The sequence below is a fragment of the Moschus berezovskii genome, chromosome 13 (assembly GCF_049115385.1).
Source record: "Moschus berezovskii isolate FMDL1 chromosome 13, NW_MosBer_1.0, whole genome shotgun sequence".
In the NCBI taxonomy this organism is placed as follows: Eukaryota; Metazoa; Chordata; class Mammalia; order Artiodactyla; family Moschidae; genus Moschus; species Moschus berezovskii.
This window is the reverse complement of record NC_142472.1, coordinates 24,673,187-24,682,219: the sequence shown is the minus strand read 5'-3', so window position 1 is coordinate 24,682,219 and position 9,033 is coordinate 24,673,187.

Here is a 9,033-nt window from a genome sequence, read left to right as displayed (position 1 = left end):
ACTTACATTTTTGATGCTTGATTTGGTTGTCAACTTTCAGTCAGTATTATTTCTTTCCAAGTGTTTTTAAATTAAGTTTTCCCTTCATGTTAAAAGCATCTATTTATTGAAACTCTAAACAGGTAATTATGTATGCCTGAGACATCAGTTGCATGAATGACCGTACTTGTGTGGTATGTGTGTGTTACAGGCCATGAAAGTCGTATAAAATAGGGTCCCAGGTCATTGTGAGGGCTAACCAGTGGCAAAAACTTTTAAAGGGATTCATTTTCCTATATAAAGAGCTAAGTCTGTGGTAAAGACAAACATTTTGTATCTTCATTGTTTTGTGAAAAGTGTTTGCCCTATTGTGCCCATTTTCTGTATTATAGATTCATAATACATGGTCTTTAAGCTAACCTTTCAGTATAGCTTAATCATCTCCTTGTGCCCTAAAATCCTAAAGCTACTTCTATTCATATCTAGAGGATCTTCCTAACCCAGGGATCAAACCCAGGTCTCCCGCATTACAGGAGGATTCTTTACCACCTTGTAGCTGAGCCACCAGGGAAGCCCAAGAATACTGGAGTGGGTAGCCTATCCCTTAAAGTGGGTAGCCTATCCCTTCTCCAGGAGATCTTCCCAACCCAGGAATTGAACCGGGGTCTCCTGCATTGCAGGCAGATTCTTTACCAACTGATCTATCAGGGAAGCCTGACTTTCAATAGCTTAATCCTTTCCCTGTGCCCTAAAATCCACAGCTACTTCTGTTCACAGATAAGCTTGTGATACATTGCAGATTAGAGAATCCTGTACCTTCATAGATCTATGTTCCAGGTGTGCTTTTGGTCTAAGATGATTTCTCTTAATTTTTTTCAAGGCATTTACTCATTTAAATTTTCTATAATTTAGGCTCTTGTCCACACTCCACTGCGCTTGAGGAGGCATGAGCCCTAGCTCCAGCTAGAAATAAGCCCCATTCTTGCTTTTGCATTGCTGTGTCTTATTCTACCAGTATGGGGGGACCGGACTCAGGGCATAACATTTGGGGGCTCGTCTGGGATCCCTCTGACTGGGGAGAATAACGCTCTCCCGGCAGAAGGGGTTCATCAGCCCAGAGGAGGGCTGATTACAGCACCAGTGCCAGGTCTGATCAGGGGCGAATTGATCGCCATAGCCAGCGTAAGGCCGAGGCCCAGCATTCGCACTGGAAGGCAGCTGGCTCTGCGGAAGAGAGGAGGTCTCTCCCAATCCGGAATCTGGTGGGCAGTGGACGCCCTTCAGTAAGGTTACTTTAAACTTCAGGAAGCCTCAGAGGTCTCAGAGACCTAGTAGTGTGTTTTCGGCCGACGTTTGTCTGTCCTCCATTTGTCGTGTTATCATGTGTGCCGGCATTGTCTCCATCTCTCTCCTGTGTCTTTTCTCTCCCGTAATCTATTCTGTGGTCATGGGTCAAGGAAGCTCTACCCCGCTCTCCCTCATGATGGATCATTTCTCTGACTTTAAATCTAGGGCACGAGACTTGTCTCTGCTAGTGAAGAGGAATAAGCTGGTGACACTCTGCTCCTCGGAGTGGCCCACTTTTAATGTCAGGTGGCCGAGGGAGGGAACCTTCAGCCTGCCCACCATCCAGGCTGTTAGGGGGAAGGTTCTCACGCCTGGCCACCCGAACCAGATGCCCTATATCCTGGTCTGGCAAGATCTGGTGGAAAACCCACCAGCATGGATAAAGCCTTTTGTTTCTATCCTTTTCACCCATAATCCCACCTGGGATGACTGTCAGTAGCTGTCACAGGTGCTCTTCACCACGGAAGAACGGGAGCGGATTCTATCAGAAGCTCGGAAACATGTCCCGGGTGTGGACGGGAGGCCCACCATGCAGCCGAACCTAATTGATGAGGGATTTCCATTGACCCGGCCCCAGTGGTACTTGGAACGCGCAGAAGGTAGGGAGCATCTCCGAGTGTACCGCCAGACTCTATGGCAGGCCTCCGAGCAGCTGCCCGGAGACCAACGAATTTGGCTAAGATAAAGTTGTTCAGGGATTGGTTTTGGCTATGGAGATTAAATAAAAATTACGCTGCAAATACAATCCCCAGAGCTTGTGTCAAGTAAAAAGGATGAATCGGACCCTAAAAGAAACATTGGCAAAATTGGCAATAGAGACTGGTGGGGACTGGGTGACTCTCCTTCCTTATGCCCTTTTATTATTTATGGGGCCCCTTTGCTGACCCCCTATAGAATAGGTCCAACTGTTTTTATAAACTAGTAAATTTTATATTGTAATATCTAATTCATGACTAAAAACTCGCTCTGTGTCTGTCTAAATATGTCTTGGTATGTCTTTGTCTCTGAGTAATATTTTTGAAGTTAATTTGTAAATGAGCTCTATCTAATTGACTTAAAAAAAGGTAAGCACTTACAAATCAGATAATTCTAAATTAAATAATAAATTCCAGAAGAGATTTGAGACTATAAATGAATAATGTTTGATACCATCCTGAGAGGTTCTCTAAAATTTTTTAAGTTATCACTGGTATTTATGTTCACCAGTCTATAGAATGCTAATATAAAGGTCAATTCTTGGTTGTTTAAGGGAAGTAAGATGTGTGTGTTCAGTAAAGAAGGTATGAAGAACGAAGTTACATTTTACGAAGGAAAAAGATAGTAAGTCTGACTTATAGTTGGCTGTTCCAGGATTGGAGAACAAATGGGTACAGAAAGTGATAAAAAGGTTTTGTGGAAAGTGGACCACAAGGAAAGAGTTTTGTGTATAAATAAACATTATCTTGAGATGTTAAACAATAAATAAATAAATTTTCTATAATTTAGTAATTTGTAGCAATGTTTGTAGTGCGAGGATTACACAATATTGCTGAAAATAGAATTCAATAAAAAGTTTTCTTTAATTCAATCAGCACTTTAAGCACATAGTTCTCATAACCAAACTAAGAAAACCAAAGACAAATATTTTATTTGTTTTAAAATCAATATAGAAAATATTAATATTTACCTTGATACAGATATATTTCTAGAACATAGCACAGTTGCCACATAAATTTTATTTAGTGGACTCAGATTTTGTTTTACAGTTGAAGTTTTTAATTTGAATTATGAAAAAAATAAAGTTTATATAAAACTATGAATATTCCCTGGTATTTATAACATACACAATTTAGCATTATATTTGAAAATGCTTTTGAAGTTCTTAGACGATCAATATTCTTAAGAGTAATGAAAAATATTCCTGAAATCAGAAGGTTTATCACACTACATTTAATGAACATATTTTGTACATGATGGTACAAAAATGCACAATTTATCTTGACAGCACATTGGAACACTTAAGATTTTTTGGAAGCTAATTGCCCTCTCATTTAGTTTAATGAACATTTTCAGTAGCAATATTATGATTCATGTTTATCTGGGAAACAGCAGCTTGATACTTTGGAAGTGTTGAGTTGTTCTGTGCAAGACATGTGGATACTTTGGGAATATTTTTTACCAATTAGCTCAATCTTACATTGCCAATTATTTCTTAAAGAAATGTGTTCTTATATTGCAAATATGTTCTTAATGCTTAGAATAATGAAACTAGACTTCCAACAGTAAAATAACTACACTAGAGAGAAATTTTGCTTGGTTGTATTAGCCCCAAATCTTTCTCTACTTGCAAAATTCCCTCTGAAACACATCATCAACTAGCCATCTCACCATTTAATGGGAAGTGAGAACTGGACATGGAACAACAGACTGGTTCCAAATAGGAAAAGGAGTACGTCAAGGTTGTATATTATCACCCTGCTTATTTAACTTATATGCAGAGTATATCATGAGGAACGCTGGGCTGGAAGAAGCACAAGCTGGCATCAAGATTGCCGGGAGAAATATCAATAACCTCAGATATGCAGATGACACCACCCTTATGGCAGAAAGTGAAGAGGAACTAAAAAGCCTCTTGAGGAAAGTGAAAGAGGAGAGTGAAAAGGTTGGCTTGAAGCTCAACATTCAGAAAAGAAGATCATGGCATCTGGTCCCATCACTTCATGGGAAATAGATGGGGAAACAGTGGAAACAGTGTCAGTGTTATTTTTTGGGACTCCAAAATCCCTGCAGATGCTGATTGCAGCCATGAAATTAAAAGACATTTGCTCCTTGGAAGGACAGTTATGACCAACCTAGACAGCATATTAAAAAGCAGAGACATCACTTTGCCAACAAAGGTCCATCTAGTCAAGGCTATGGTTTTTCCCGTGGTCATGTATGGATGTGAGAGTTGGACTGTGAAGAAAGCTGATCGCTGAAGAATTGATGCTTTTGAACTGTGGTGCTGGAGAAGACTTTCGAGAGTCCCTTGGACTGCAAGGAGATCCAACCAGTCCATTCTAAAGGAGATCAATCCTGGGTGTTCTTTGGAAGGACTCATGCTAAATCTGAAACTCCAATACTTTGGCCAGCTCATGCGAAGAGTTGAATCACTGGAAAAGACTGATGCTGGGAGGGATTGGGGGCGGGAGGAGACTGGGACGACAGAGAATGAGATGGCTGGATGGCATCACCGACTCGATGGACATGAGTTTGAGTGAACTCCGGGAGTTGGTGATGGACAGGGAGGCCTGGCGTGTTGTGATTCATGGGGTCACAAGGAGTTGGACACGACTGAGCAACTGAACTGAACTGAACTGAGGAAGGAGAACTTTTCTAAAATTCTCTAGACAGTGTTTTTCATTTTGTTTTTATGGATTTTTAAATCATTATCTGTAAGTAAAATTATCATAAAATTGAGATTTTAGAAGAGTCAAATAATAACACTATTTTTTAACCATCTCAAGTTTGGGCCCAGTTGACTGACAGAAGTATAAGTTAAAATGCCATCAGTTTTATTATTAATAAAAGATATTCCACTCTGGGATCACAGTGTGTGTGTGCGCGCGTGTGTGTGTGCGCATGCTTAGTGGTGTCTGACTCTTTAAGACCCTTTGGACTATAGCCCATGAGTCTCTGCCCATGAGATTTTTCAGGCAAAAATGCGCAAGTGGGTTACCATTTCCTCCTCCAGGGGATCTTCCTGACCCAGGCGTAGAATACACATCTCCTTTGTCTCCTATATTGCTGGCAGATTTGAACAAAGCATATACGTATTTCCAAAACTGCATGATCCGAATTAAAGAAATACCCTGCAAAGAATTTTTTCTAAGATACCATCATTTCTTGGTGGTTGGGCAGGCCAGTGGGAGTGATTCTCTAGGGGATGTTGTTAACCGTATAAAATATCTTTAATTTTATAGTTTGAAAGTTATCATCTCTAAATGTTAATTTAGTCTAATAGCTGAGATCACTTCAAAAGTCTTGATCTAGGTTTTCCTTCATACACACAAATTTAGCTTATTCCACGAGCCAGTGTCTTAAAATATTAATGTTTGAAATGTTAGAATTTTCAAATTCAACACAATGATATTTCACTCTATGGATGCAGTTGTTTATTTAAATTTCACTGTCATTTGGGTTACTAGGGTGGCATAATCAAAGCAGCATTTCTAGATTCATTAAGAATTCAGTTCAGAATTTAACTAAATGTCATGTATGGATGTGAGAGTTGGACTGTGAAGAAGGCTGACCGCCGAAGAATCAATGCTTTTGAACTGTGGTGTTGGAGAAGACTCTTGAGAGTCCCTTATACGGCAAGGAGATCCAACCAGTCCATTCTAGAGGAGATCAATCCTGGATGTTCATTGGAGGGACTGATGCTAAAGCTGAAACTGCAATACTTTGGCCACCTCATGCGACGAGTTGACTCACTGGAAAAGACTCTGATGCTGGGAAAGGTTGGGGGCGGGAGGAGAAGGGGACGACAGAGAATGAGATGGCTGGATGGCATCACCGACTCTGTGGACATGAGTTTGAGTGAACTCCGGGAGTTGGTGATGGACAGGGAGGCCTGGCGTGCTGTGATTCATGGGGTCGCGGAGAGTCGGACACGACTGAGCGACTGAACTGAACTGAACTGAACTGAATACTGTGTGATCTTCTGTGCATTAACCTTCTCATCTGGAAAATGAGTTTATTAATGCCAACCTGTTGAGAGAATTTGTTGTTGTTGTTCGATTGCTAACTGGTGTCCAACTCTTTGTGACACTATGGATGGTAGCACACCAGATTTCTCTGAATTAACTTAATATAGCACCATAAATATTTCATAAAATAATAAACCATATATACTCATATATGTTAATTTTTAATCTCCCTAAGAATAAATTTCATTTAACATCATTTTTTAAACTACATATTTTAACAATAATTTCTGTTGTATGAAATATATGAAAAGTTATTCAGGTTAACATATTACACATACAGAATTAAATAATCACCAAAGGCATAAATTATTATTTGCCTATTTTAAACTATTTCTCTTCCACATTATCTATAGAAAATGTTATCTCATATTTTACCACACCAAAATATTCTTATACTATTAAAATTCTCTTTAACACTATAATCTCTATTTTTGTCAATAACAGATGTTTGTTCATATTCCCCTCACCATTTTGAAAAATTTATAAAAATCAATGCTAATTTTCCTATGATTTGGATTAATTGCTTAATTTCATTGCCATCTGTGTATTAATATACTTCATATATTATATATTACCTTGCATATATTAATTTAGGGGCTGTGTGACAGAAAGAAAAAAATCAAGTGACTCATAAAAATCCTATTTTGAAGACAATAGCTTAAATTGAAATATGTTATATTACAGTTATAGCAAAAAATTGCTCAAACATCCTTACTAGTATCAATTTAAACTTCAGAATTATTTCCCATACCTATTTCCCTTAGACATAATCTTTATAAGAGGAATTAACAGAAACACCTCACTGGAAAATTTTAACAGGAAATCAAAACTATTTATATGGAATAGAAATATTGTCCAGATTATTGTCTGTGAAATATTAAAACATCAAGTTAATGCTATAAAAAAATCATAGAATTGAAATACTATAACAAGAATGAAAGATGCTATAGCAAGAATCAAGATGCTATAACAAGAATCAAAAAATCACAAATATAAAATTGTAAGTGTTTATGTTTATTAGAATAAAGTAACTTTTTAAAACTTTTTTTCATATTTTCACTTTAGTATTAGGCAAACAATTGTAATATAATTAATGTATTGTTATGATTCCTTCTGTCAGCTTTCTTATTTTCTCAGTCATTTTAAGTAGGCTTCTAGTCACTTTTGAAGTCAACTTTTTAATTGAAACATGATATATGTTAGATTATGACTGATTAGCATTGTTGTTGGAGAAGGCAATGGCACCCCACTCCAGTACTCTTGCCTGGGAAATCCCATGGACAGAGGCGCCTGGTAGGCTATAGTCCATGGGGTCACTAAGAGTCGGACATGACTGAGCGACTTCACTCTCACTTTTCATGCATTGGAGAAGGAAATGGCAACCCACTCCAGTGTTCTTGCCTGGAGAATCCCAGGGATGGGGAAGCCTGGTGGGCTGCTGTCTATGGGGTCGCACGGAGTCGGACACGACTGAAGTGACTTAGCAGCAGCAGCAGCGTTGCTGTATGGCAGAAAGCATCACAGCATTGTACAGCAATTTTCTTCCAATTAAAAAATGAATTAAAAACATAAAAAAACATAAGATATACAGAGAAAGCTTTACTTGTTTTTTAATGGATGCTTGCCTATTGAATAAACTAATATTTCTATTGCTCAGATCAAAAATATTACCAGAACTTTAAAAACTTCTCTTGTGTCACTCCTGAGTCCACTACTCTTTTTTCTGATCCAGCAAGAAAGTGAACAGTTAAAACTACTGACCTATAACCTGTTTCACTTCTGATATCCTGTAAATCCTAATATGAGAAACAACTAGGCATAATTTCACTTTAAAACTTATTTTTTTTAGAAAGTTTGCCACATATCTGGATACTTTAATAATAAAATATTAAAAGATACATTTTATACAAAAAAATCTCTAAAGATAAAACAGAAAAATAACTGAATCGTTTGATGAACAATATATAGTAGTGATTAAGGTACCAGATCGTTCAAAAATTCAAAGGTTATTGTTGTTATGTACTAAATCATAAAAATATTGAATTATGATTTGCCTATTTGTTTTAATATAATAGACCCAGCATCTATTACCTTAGCCCGTTCACCAGGCTTAACCAATTATTCTTGTTCTATATGTTATTATTATTTCTTCATCACTGCCACACACACAAAAATTATTGAGCAGAAAAGTGATACATACAATGCTGATTTTAATAACAATCTGGAAAATGAGTAGAGCTTGTAGATCATGAAGAGCCTGAGAGCAAAAAGAAATATGTTTATTTAAACTATAAAGGTGTACTGAGTTGATTTAGAATTATCGACATGATCTTTCTTTAAAATGATAACTGATCTTCTGGGTAAAGAGACGAATAGAATTTGCTAAGAGAAGGATATTTATCTATGGAATATCCTAAAAAGGTTGTCCCTGATTAAGAGCTGTATATAGTTAATAAGTCTAGAATCAATGAGTTAATGTGGCATGACTCCGGAGAAAATGGCACATAGACAGTAAAATAAAATGGAGATAACTCATAACCTGAATGCTTTTCTGCTGCGTATCACAAAACCTCACCTGGAATCTTTTCAAAAATTCTAGGCTAGAAGTCTAGTTTTGGTGTAGACCCAGGAGCCACCCTCTGTATGTAGACTTACCAGGCTTTCTCTGACATTACCAATTGCTTGGAATCTGGTCAGTCAGTCAGTTCAGTCTCTCAGTAGTGTCTGACTCTTTGCAACCCCATGAATCACAGCATGCCAGGCCTTCCTGTCCATCACCAACTCCCAGAGTTCACTCAGACTCATGTCCATCGAGTCGGTGATGCCATCCAGCCATCTCATTCTCTGTCATCCCCTTCTCCACCTGCCTCCAATCCCTCCTAACATCAGAGTCATTTCCAGTTAGTGAACTCTTCACACAAGGTGGCCAAAGTTATGGAGCTTCAGCTTTAGCATCAGTCCTTCCAATGAACACCCAGGA